This window comes from Manacus vitellinus, unplaced genomic scaffold, assembly GCF_001715985.3.
Source record: "Manacus vitellinus isolate BGI_N305 unplaced genomic scaffold, ASM171598v3 scaffold_19_pilon, whole genome shotgun sequence".
Classification (NCBI taxonomy): Eukaryota; Metazoa; Chordata; class Aves; order Passeriformes; family Pipridae; genus Manacus; species Manacus vitellinus.
The window spans coordinates 12,510,934-12,522,260 of NW_021939395.1; positions in this window are offsets into that span (position 1 = coordinate 12,510,934).

The following is an 11,327-nucleotide window of genomic DNA, read 5'->3' on the forward strand; positions in this document are numbered from 1 at the left end:
CACACGCGGTGGGAAGGCTGGGTCACGGCCGCCCCCATGGAGGTGCAGCCAGCTTTCCCCACAGCCTGCGGGGCCCCAGGCGCTCCCACAGCGCTCCCGTCTGCAGGGCACAAGCCATTCCCACGCTGCTGGAGACGAGCCCACATGAAGCCTCACAGCGCGGTCGGTGTCTGTCACATACGTCCAGGGTCACATTTTTGGTTTAATCTCTGCTTCCTCCGTACCCTGTTGCCCATGCAGCAACGGCTGGAGGTGCGAGGCTGTGCAAATGCTGCCAGTCCCCCCATAGCTTGGGGACGTGGGCACTGCTGCAGTCGGGGCTGCTTGCCTCTGTTTGTGCACGTGAGTGGGGCTCTGCAGTGGGTGCAGCCCCGGAGCTGCCAGTGGGGTCACTGCGTGGCAGGGGGACACGGGCATGGTGGGGGGAGATGGGAATGGTGAGGGACCAAGTGTATGTGGGCACGTGTGTACGAGCATGTGTGTGCAGGCACACGGGCACGGGTGGGCATGGGTGTGTACGTACACGCATGTGTGTGCACACAGGTGTGTGTGTGTGTGTGTGTGTGCAATGTGTTTGCGTGGACATGGACACGGGTGTGCACGTACACACGTGTGAGCACATGCGCAGTGTGCATGTGCCGTGAAGCCTGATCTCTCCCAGTGGAGGGCTGTGGCATCCCACGCCCGCCTCGTGCAGAGCCTTGCCCCAAAGTCGGCCTAGCCAGGAATTTCCTGACTAATTTTTTTTCTTTCAATACGCTCAAAAATTTCCCTGTGTTGAAATCGTAGTGTTTCTTCGTGGAAATGAACCCATCTCAAGAAAGGCTTTCAGAAATCCGGAGTGAGGTTTCTAGTCTGAACATGATGAGGCTCCCTGGTGTAGAAGGGCTGGCATGGAACTCCTTTTCCAAGCTGTTTACTCTAATAAAAACCCAGAGCGCATCATGTACTAATTAAAATTGCACAGAAAAAATTAAAATCCACATCAAGTTTTGCTCAGGATGAGAAATGGAGACAGAAATTGCTTTTAGCAGGTCCAGGGCTGGCTTTGCAAGCACTGGGGACATTGCTACCTGCAACCTGGGGGTAAATCCCAGAGGGACAGAAGTGGAGATGCTGAATAGCTTGGGGAGAGCATTGTGCACTTGTGTGTGCCAGAGGAGTGTGCCCTGGTGTGTATCTGCTCCCTGCAGAGGGGTTTGGGCTCCCTGGCCCTGGAGCAGCAGGAGCTCCTCACCCCACAGCCCCTTGGTAGTGCCACAGATGTAAAACACACCAGGGGTGTCTAATATTTGAGATGCCAATAACAGAAGGGAATCATATTGATGAGGTTATCTGGAGGAGGAAAAAAATCCCTTTTTAATGGAAATCAATCACAGGCAGCCTTTGAAAACATCTGAGAGATTTTGGAAATCTAAATGCAGCAAATCTGTGCAGACACCAGGTTTGTCTGTCTCCACTTCTTACTAGAAAATTCCATCTCAGAAGCTTTTGTTATTCACTGGAAACTGACGTATTTGAAAACATTTTCTTTTCTTGTCAAAATTAGAGTTTCAGAGGAAAACTTTGGAACAGCTCTACTGAAAGATGGTTCTGATTACAGGAAAGAATTACAGCAGTGGCGTTAAACAGACGTAATTGATCAGCAGAGCAGGGATCTTCACCATATCCCCCACTCAAGGCACAGGAAACACTGCAAATACCACTCGTAAACTAAATTAGGCATTATTATTTTATTACTGTTGTAAGGTAAATGTCAAGCTTTTTAATGGCAATCACTGTAACTCCAGCAGGAGTCAGGTGCCTGAATTAGTTGGAAGAGGTGAGAACCTCCCAGGGCCGGGAGTTAATAAAACTCAATAAATATCACCAGTCCCTTCCAGCGCTTGGAGTGCAGGGGATGGAGCAGCCGGGGTGAGTGCTGGAGGGGGTGGGGGGATCCTGTGGCTGGGCTGAAGACCTAGTTCTGCTGCAGCCTGCAAAGCTGGGCACTGCTGCCCAGGAGGGATGGGGAGCTATGGGAGTGGGCATATACAGTGCATACATACACATGCACACGCACGCATGTGGAGCCCCAGAGCCAGCTCAGCACTGCATATCCTAGCTCCATATAGGGCAGGGAGCAGAATGAGATCCCTCAACACTGCTGTTCTCCACAGAGAGCATTATGAATACTCAGCCTTGAACAGGGAGGGGTGACATCAGCAAAACCCAGTGCAACCCCAAGTGTCCTCCGCTCAGCAGCTGTGGGTGTGCGACAGCCACTGGATCCTGACAAGGAGACAGACAGTTGAGATGCAGAGAGTGACAGAAACTGCAGGATGACACTCATCAAGAATGTTTTTTCCCTCCCCCCATTCCCCAATGCTCAGAGTTGAGGGGTTTAGAGGAAAAAAAAGTATTTTTCTTTTTTTACGAAAAGACAACAATTTAGGGGGAAAAACCCTCAATCTCTTTAAGATGACAATCAGGTTCCCTGTATAAAAAGCAGTTCTGATGAAAATCTCTCATCAATGCCAATGAAGAGGGAACAATCACTAATTTTCCTTGAAGCTAATGAGCACAAGTGTATATGACAGGGGAGAATTTAATCTGATGCAAACTGAGGAAGAGAAGCAATACTGATATTAATGTGTGACTAATTGATACCCAGAAGAACATTTGAAATGATTAAAAGGCATTTGATTTTTATACAGGACAATAAGAGGCTCATTGGCTATGACTGGTGCATCCTTTCAGTTTTCTACTCCTTGTTCCAATTTGCCTGGAAAAATCCATCATATCCGCAGCGTAGCTTGACTGCTGCATAAAATCTCTGTGCCTGGAAATGTTATACCAAGAAATTCCTCCTGGACAGCACAAAGGATTGTACACAGTGTGAGTGGGGGCGAAAAGCCTGGCAGAAACAGGTCCCCAAACCACTAAAAAGCAGCTCCCAAAAGCAGTGGGGCTAGGGCAGCAATCTCCAGCTGAAACCCCCTTGTGATTAATATCATGCTCTTTTTTATAACGAAAAACCCATTAAGGTCAGTGGCAGCATCTCTGAGCAGCACTAAATTGGAACGATGGAGACAGTAAAGTTAAAAATGAGGCATAATATTAATGTGGATAGTGAATTAATTGGGCAATTCCATGGGCAGTAAGTAAATCATATCATTTACCGTGGGATGCTGCTCTCTCTGGTGGGTGGTGTGGTGGCAGTAGTGGCACCTGCTCCTGGACAGAACCAGGGGAGTGACACAGAACCTCAGCACCTGAGGGACCCCACTGTGTCCCCCTCTTCATCGGTCTTTGCCCCTTCTCCTTGTTTTCCACTGAGGAAAAATGCCTCTTGCTTTGCTTTTTTAGGTGCTTAAGCCCCAAAACACATCCAGAGTACTGGCTGACAGCTTGTTTGAGGTGATGCATTCATGGCATAAGGTGCCTGTCCTTTGATCCTCAGCTGTGGTCCAAGGTGGCTGTACCCCTCTGCAGTTGTACCCACAAAGCCTTGAGCAAGCTGCCAGTGGACTTATGGAAACGCTGTTCCCCTGGTTTGGGTGGGTCTCTCAGGAAAGGCTTCCTCACCATCAGGAGGTGTGTAGTACCACTACACAGCCCTTGGTCATCTCCTGCTACTTTTGTGCCTTGGACTGGGACCAGCTGTGGGAGCAGAGGGCAGGGATTTGTACCAGAATGAAGTATTTGCGTGCATGTGGCTCAGGCTGCCGGCTCCCTCTCTTACTTCCAACATCCCAGACAGCAAAACAGAGAAAGGGAAAAATCACATATAAAAGAAAATTGCTCATTAGCCAGTGCCTGATTACACAGAACTGTCTTTGCTTCAAACCATCCTGTTTTTTGTAACATTTGTCAGATGAGAGGACGAGCACCTCCTCTTACCAACCAGCCATACACGGCCTTAACTGAAAGTTTCAGTAAGGGAGGTTTCAGTAATTGGCCTATTCATCATTCATTGTTTATCTTAAGTTCACATCATCGCAGGGAACTCCAGAGACATCCTTGATTTAAGTTAAGAAACTTAATCATTATGATAAAACTGCTCAGGGAGCTGGAGTTCGTGTTGGAGACGTGCGTGGCCATGTGGCACTCCAGCAGCCGCTACTCACAGCAAATTATTCAAAACTGACAAGGCTTTTTGGAGAGAAAAGAGAAAGATAAATTCATGGTGGCCGTTCTGATGGAGGTGCTCAGAAAGTTATTACTGAAGACACACGCTTCTCCTTGCTCACAGCCCGTGAAAAATCCCGCTCCTCCGAGCTCAGGGGACGGCTGCCTCATTGCTGCTGCTGCGACTCCCTCGTCAACAGAAGTTATTAACAGCACTGGAGAATTTTATCCAAATGCCAGTTTCATCTTGATAAATAACAATTTCATGTCTCTGTTCTACCAGATGACTACACGGTTTTATTTCAAACACTTAACTTCTTTCGAAATGCTTCCCCATGCACAAGGCTCAGCTCAGCTGCAGAATATGTGCTGAGCAGTTTTTATTTTCACCAGGCTTTGAATACCTGTAACGCAAAGACCAAACCCATAATCCTGCACTGTTGTAAATCACTTTTCCCAATAAAGAGCTGCTTCCTACTGGGAATGCTAAAATGTAATTGAAAGCTACGTGTGTGTTGGTGTCACACTGAAAAGACTTTCATTAAAAATAGTTTGAGAGTTGTGTACATCTGAAGGAATATTCTGCAGCTCCTCTTGGATGTGCAAGAAAGGAAAGCAGGAAGAGGATCACCTGGGAGTGATGGGTTGGTGTCTCCTCTGCCCTGCAGTGATCTCCCTTCTGTCACCCTTTGCCCAAAACCACTGTACAGGGGTGTTATTTGGTTCCCTGTTCATGGCAGCAGATGATGCTCGGAGTGGTGCCAATGCTCTTCTGGCAGCAGTTAATTGCCAGCCTGCTTCATTAGAAGCTGGTAATTTTGTAATGACTGTGTCTGAGGTGCAGGAGAAAGAGGTGGATGAAGCCAGCCTGGTTGCTCAGGGAGTTGCAGGCATGGTACTGCAGGTCTGGGGGTCCCTTGCAGGATGGAAGGATACTCTGGGTCCCTCCAGCAGCAGCAGTAAGCCCAATATGGAGAGGCACCAGGTTCCTCTTTGAGGGACTGCCAGGTCCCTCAAGTTCTCAGTTGAGAACTTTACAGTGGGAAAGCTACAGGGAAAAGAAAAATTTTGGTAAAAATTACTTCATTGCACTGGGATTGTGTGAAGAGAATAACTAGTGTATTATCACTGCTTAGCAAACCTAAAACATTTAATATTAACATACTGAACGTTTCCTGCTGAATCAGTTCAGTATTGCATAGGCTCCTGCCTTATTTTATTGTCATCTGATATACATATTAATGTTGTTTACTTACTAAAGCAACAAAGACAGATTTGAAATTACTCCCAAATGCTACTAATCAAGAAAGAATCCATTAAAGCATTTCAATGCAGTTAATTTTTCTATGAATGTCATTAAATCTCCCATTGATGGCCTTTGCCATTAATTGCTCTGTGTTGCTGCAACCACCATTTTCCCTTGTCCTCTGAGGCCTCATGTAGCCACAGTCCAGAGACGGGAGGATGAGTTCCCAGGTGTACTGGATGCACTGAGGTTCCTGGGAAGATTCTGAGGCTCAGGAGTTGAGGGTTTGCCTGGTCCTTTCTCAGTAGTGTCTCCACGCAGCCTTGCCTGTTTCCCTGTGCCTCCAGCTCCACTGCTGCCTTTTTTGCAGCTCTCGCATGTACAGTCAAGCTGTTCACAGCCCCAGAGTCCTTTTGGAAAGAAAAGCAGCTATTTTAAAAATCAATAAAATAAATAAAACGATCTAAAGTCAGCATGATTGCCCACCTCTGGCTCCAACAGAAAGAAGAAGCGGAAAGCTCTGTAACTCTTTTGGGGTTCTTCAGCTGGTGCTGGCTCCCCTCTGGATGCTCACTGGAAGCCAAGGGGCCCTAGGGATGCCCAGGTTGGGGGGCACTCTAGAGAGCTATGCTTCCACCTGGGGCATCAGGTGTTCCTCATGAGCAAAGGCGGTTGGAGCCAATTTGCTCAGCTGGCCGGGAAGGTATATAGGGGGTGGGGTGGCTGCAGGCAGGTTTGGGCTTTGCCCTTGGCTGCTGGGGGCAGGAAGGCTGCAGGGCTCCCAGGAACACAGTATGCTGAGGATCAGCATGAAGAAATTGGGACAAATACAGAAAAAAAGGTAGGCAACAGAGCAGGGGGGAGGCTCTGGTGCATGTAGGTGAGGTGGGAGCTGCGGGGTCACGGCAGTGATGTGTGCGTTGACCAGCCCCGTTCCTGTAGGGCAGCGGCACCTGTGTCGGGCTGGGCTGTGAGCCCACGGGGCGATGATGGTAGGGGAGGGTCTCCTCCTTCTCCTCTGCAGCTTTCTCTCCGCCTCAGCCATGTGTGCTCGCAGATGGGCTGCCGAGGGGGTGCAGAGGGGAGACGATGAGCATATTGTTGCTGCTGTACCGCGGCACACGCCGCTCTCCCGCCTGCGGGAGGGGTCTGGCTGCCGGTCCGCGGACACAGCGCTCCTGCCGTGCTCCCTCCAGCCCGGCTGTAGGGGCAGCCCTGTCCTGAGGCTACTACCTGACCGGTGTTGGGCCGGAGGGTTCCCAGTGCTCCCGACTGTGTCTGGTGGTACAGGGAGCTGCTCTGGGTTGTTCCAGGAGTTGATGCCCCACTGTGACTGGGGGTGCTGTCGAAACCTGGGTGACTCAGCTATTGCTCTTTTGGGAGGTGCCTGAGTCCCAGGGCACTGACCCTGGGTGAGGTTCTCCTAGCACCTGTCCTGGGGTCTGTAGGAGGGCTGACTTAGGCCCCTGTGGTGCAGGACCACTGGTGTTGTGCTTGGCCCCATTCTGTGCCCCACGAGTTTGCTTCCCCTGCAGCCAGGCTGGCCACAGCTCTGCTCTTTCCTTGACTTGGTGAGTCTTTGCCTTTGGGATCGCCATCACACATATCTGCTGTATGTGGGGTGTCTGCCCTTGCCTTCTGCACAACATACACACAAGGGTCTGCTCCGGGGGGCTTGGTTTGCTGTCACAGCCTGGCTGTGCCCCACAGAACCCACTGAGGCTGCGTCTGTACATTTGGAGCAGTGTGGGAATGCAGAGAGCATCTGCAGTGCCCTCTCTCTGATGACACATCCCTCTCTCCTCTCTCACTCCTGCTCTTATTTTTTCCCTGACATTAGGGCTTGAAGCTCCATCCCACCTTCTTTCTCTCCTACTGCTCTGCTCTCCCGTTGCTATACCTGTCAGGTTCTTTTTTGCCTCCCTTCCTGCCAAGGTGCTTCCCTTTTGTTGAATTTTTCTCTTTCTTCACTTTGTTCCTGCTCTCTCTCTCCTGGTTCCTGCTGCCTTCTCCTTGCTCTTTCCCTCTCCGTGTCACCTGCAAAGATCTTCTGTTCCCACTGCACCTCCAGCATCTCCCCTGCTCCCCAGTTCTGCAGCAGAAGGGGCTACAGACTCTGGCACTGGGGTCTCCACCCTGTGTCTGTCCCTGGTGAGGTCTTGGCTGGGAAGTGGAAATTCCCAGGAGAACCTGTTTTACTTTGCTGTCAGTTGCAGTGATTGGTTTCTGCCTTTTTACAATTCTTTTTGTTCTGTGAGAAACTGCTTGCTAAAGAAAGCACATTTTTCTTGCTTACTGGGAGTTCCTGTTTGTCATTTTTATAAATCAGTGTTTATTGGCCTAATTATTGTAAATGCAGAGCCCAATAAAGGTGACTGTGATTGCAATATCTGATAATGAATTTTATAACAAACCTGCTGAGCCTGAAAGCTGCCAGCAGGAAAGACATTATGTCAGGTTAATGACAGAGAGGAGAAATCCTCCTTGCTAAGCTTTTTTCCCAACATGTGAAGGATCTCTGGTGGAGGCTGCTGGGGGTTCTGCTGGGCTGGAGCACCTTAGGCTGCTGGCATCTGGCTCTCCAATGCTGCACCCCAAAGCTTTTGGGGCTCCTTCACTGCTCCCCCAGCCTTGCCCTGATGGGGGGATGCTTTGGGCAGGACAGAGGGCTGTGAGGAGGCTCAGACCTCACTCTGGGTGTGCAGACATTGGGCACACCCAGAGGTGCTCATTTCTCTGCTCCTGCTCCCCCCCATCTGACTTAATCCCACCATGCAAATGCTGAACATGAGGCATAGGGAAAGCAGCTTAAATAGCACCTAAAGCTAGCTCAACTCCAACTCCGAATAGATTAATTAAAAACAAATCAATTTTGCTCTGCGGGGGTAGGTTTTTCATGGAGATGCTGGTGCCTGACCTAACCTCAGGACCTTACAGGTGCCCTGGAGGGGGAAGAATCCCCTCCCTGCCCTTACTTGGCCATGAGTGGGGCTGCCCCTCTGTCACCCCACCTTTTCCTACCCATGGTGTCTGCTGGAGTGGCGCAGGTAGGAGTCATTTTTCTGGGAAAATCAATGATGCTCCTGCAAGGTCCTGGTGCTGTGAGGATGTGGGGGATTCGTGGGCTCCTTTTGGGTTGTCTAGACAGCCGGGTGTGATGGCACTGCAAGTGCTCCACACCCACATGATGCTCAAGTGAGGAACTTGGGGCTATGCTGGCATGTGGTGTCTGCCCTCTGCTCTAAACACTGCCTGACATGGTGGCCTCAGGCTTGTGCTTTGTCTTATGATGGTCCTGGGAAGAGTCAGTGGCAGCTGCCCATGTGTATACTCCCAGGGCATGGCTCTTTGCCAGAGTTTGGACCTGGATCTGCAGTTCAAAGCTACAAGTGTTGGGCTCTGGGTTTTTAGTCCATGCATGGCAGCTGTTGGCTCTGCTGAGCCCAGGTCTGCATGGCTCTGCGTCTGTCTGATCTGAGAGCTGGCTCTGCCCTGCTGCAGGAATGGGGATGACTTCCTAGGCCTGGATTAGACCCAGAGTCTAATCAGAGTGGCTTTGTGAAACCTGGGCTTGGAGTGTTTGATTTAGTTCACTTGCCTGCAGTAGGAATTGAGCACAAAAGGAAAAGAGTAAAGACTAGAAGAGAACATGTTTTCTCTTAAATAATGCAGAGAAACATGGAGGAGGATGTACAAGTGTGATTTAGTCCTTTGCCCCTATGTTTTTTCTGCTTGTCACCGGTGCACCCCAGGAGTGTCTTGGGGGACCAAGGGACTTGTTTGCCCATTGCAGTGTGTGATGCCCACGCTGTGCCTTCTCTCCCATACTGTGAGCAAGGGGCTGGAGCTGCTTTTTTTTGTCTTTAATATTTGGTTGGCAGCTGCTGTGTTTGATGCGACTCAATGTGGGAGCAAATTGGATTAACTGAAACATATTTACTGGGATAAGCAGCAAAAAAAAGAACCAACCTGCACAGGGGTTGTTTGCAGAAACTGGTGTCTGCAGATGTGGCTGAGCTCTCTAGGGGCTCCTAGTGGAAAACAAAGCAAGACCCTGGGATGGAAAGGGGGATGTGGGAGTCAAGAGGGTCACAAACCCATCACTAGGTGGCCCATCAGGATCTCCCTGGCAGCAGTGTGACCCAGTGATTTATTGGTGTCACCCGCCACGTTTGCAAAAACACTTGACTTTAGCAGATAACCCTTTCAATAGTGCACTCAGCAAGAGGAGGACATGGATACCTTGTGAAAATGTGGTGAAATTTGGGAGATGTTTGTTTGGATGGATGAGCACCAAGCACTGGACTCACCACACTGAACACAGCAAGCTGTGGTTTGGTGCTCTTGAACAGAGTAACTTCTAGTCTCTGCACCTGGAAATGACCCTCCTTTGCCCAGGAGGGGACAAGGCACAGGAGAGATGCAGACAGAAGTTCTTGCTGCTGCAGGCAAAAGGCTGGGGCAGAAGGCTGGTGACTGTGATTTCCCTGCCTGCTGCTCAGCTTGCTGCCAGGAGCATTGCCAGGGCAATATCCTGCCCTGCTCCCTGCTCAGCCCACAGAGCACGATTATTTCATTAATCTCATGTCATCTCCTCCTCGGTTGATCCAGCTGCAATATTGCAGAAATAACTTCCCGCTGCTCCCCGAGGAGGAGCAGACTTCAGAGGCTGGGAGAGTTCTTCCCCCTACTCCCTGCTCACAGTGGGCTGTGGGCCCCAAAGCTGCCAGAAGGCTTGAAAGTCTTTGATTCCTTCTAACTCCTATAGTCAGGGATGCATAAAAAGTGGCTCATGCAAAAAAAAAAAAAACCCAACCAGTTATTATAATCATCAAACCCTTCAAATTCCCAGGGCAACTTAGCGAGGTCTAGATGAAGTCACGTCCCCATCCCAGACTCCAAAACGTCACATTGCATCGGCCGGTGGCTGGCAGATGCTGTCAAGCAAGTGGTGTTGCAGATCATTCCCCATTCTCTTTGTGCACCTGGTTTCCTTGGATGCTCATCTGGTTTCTCCCTTGAGTTACTTCCCAGACCACATGCTGCTCCCTCTGTGCATGCCATCCTGATGTCATGGTCCCTCTGGCTCTTGCCCGGGCAGGAGCTTCCACGGGGTGCTGGTTTATGGAGCCTCATTAGCTACAGATAAATGAGGAGTCAGGTGAATTCTTACTCCAATTCTTAAAATGCTGTTTTAATGCATAATATATGTCCGGGGTAACTCTGTTTCTATTTAAATGTGGGGAAGAGCGCACTGCTGAATTTTAAGTACGTTATCACAGAAAACAATGACTGTGCCGAGTGAGTGACACGTCTAATGAATATAGCAAGGGGAGCAGGGCTGGCATTACCACCCCCTCGTGCTGGTGCAGCCTCAGTTAGCTGCATGAGGGATGTTTTTCCCAAGCATAGTAGTGACAAATTATATGATCAATACTCAGGCTGATCTACGGTCTAATCTTGCTTAGCCCCAGTAAGCCCGGGATTGATCCAGATCTAATCTTGCTTATCCTGGACAAACCCAGGAGCAGATCCAGATCCTGAGGTAATGCATCCCATGCAAATCCAGAATGGCTCTATTGATTTGCTGGCGTTGTCACTCTGGTTTCCCCTCATTGCAGAGGGGTTTATCAGTGTTATCTGCCCCTTGATGTGTAACGCAATCAAAGCAGTTGATGAAACTTGATGAATCTTGATTAACTGTTGGCAGTGAGTGTTGGGCGTCTCCAGCTGCAGGACTGTGGTGGCTGCTGCAGCTGGGAAACCATGAGACTTCCTATGCAAGAGCAGTACAATAGAGGGAGGAGGTTAAGTGCTGGCTGGGAATCAAGGCACCCTCTGTTCTCATTTCACCTGAGCTGAGGGAATTTTTCTTTGCTGCCAAAGGTGGTTATGGAGTCAGGGATGCCTGCAGAAGGTGCAGTCTGTGTTGGTGAGGCTCTTGCTCCTGCTTAAAATGCTTCTTGGTCTC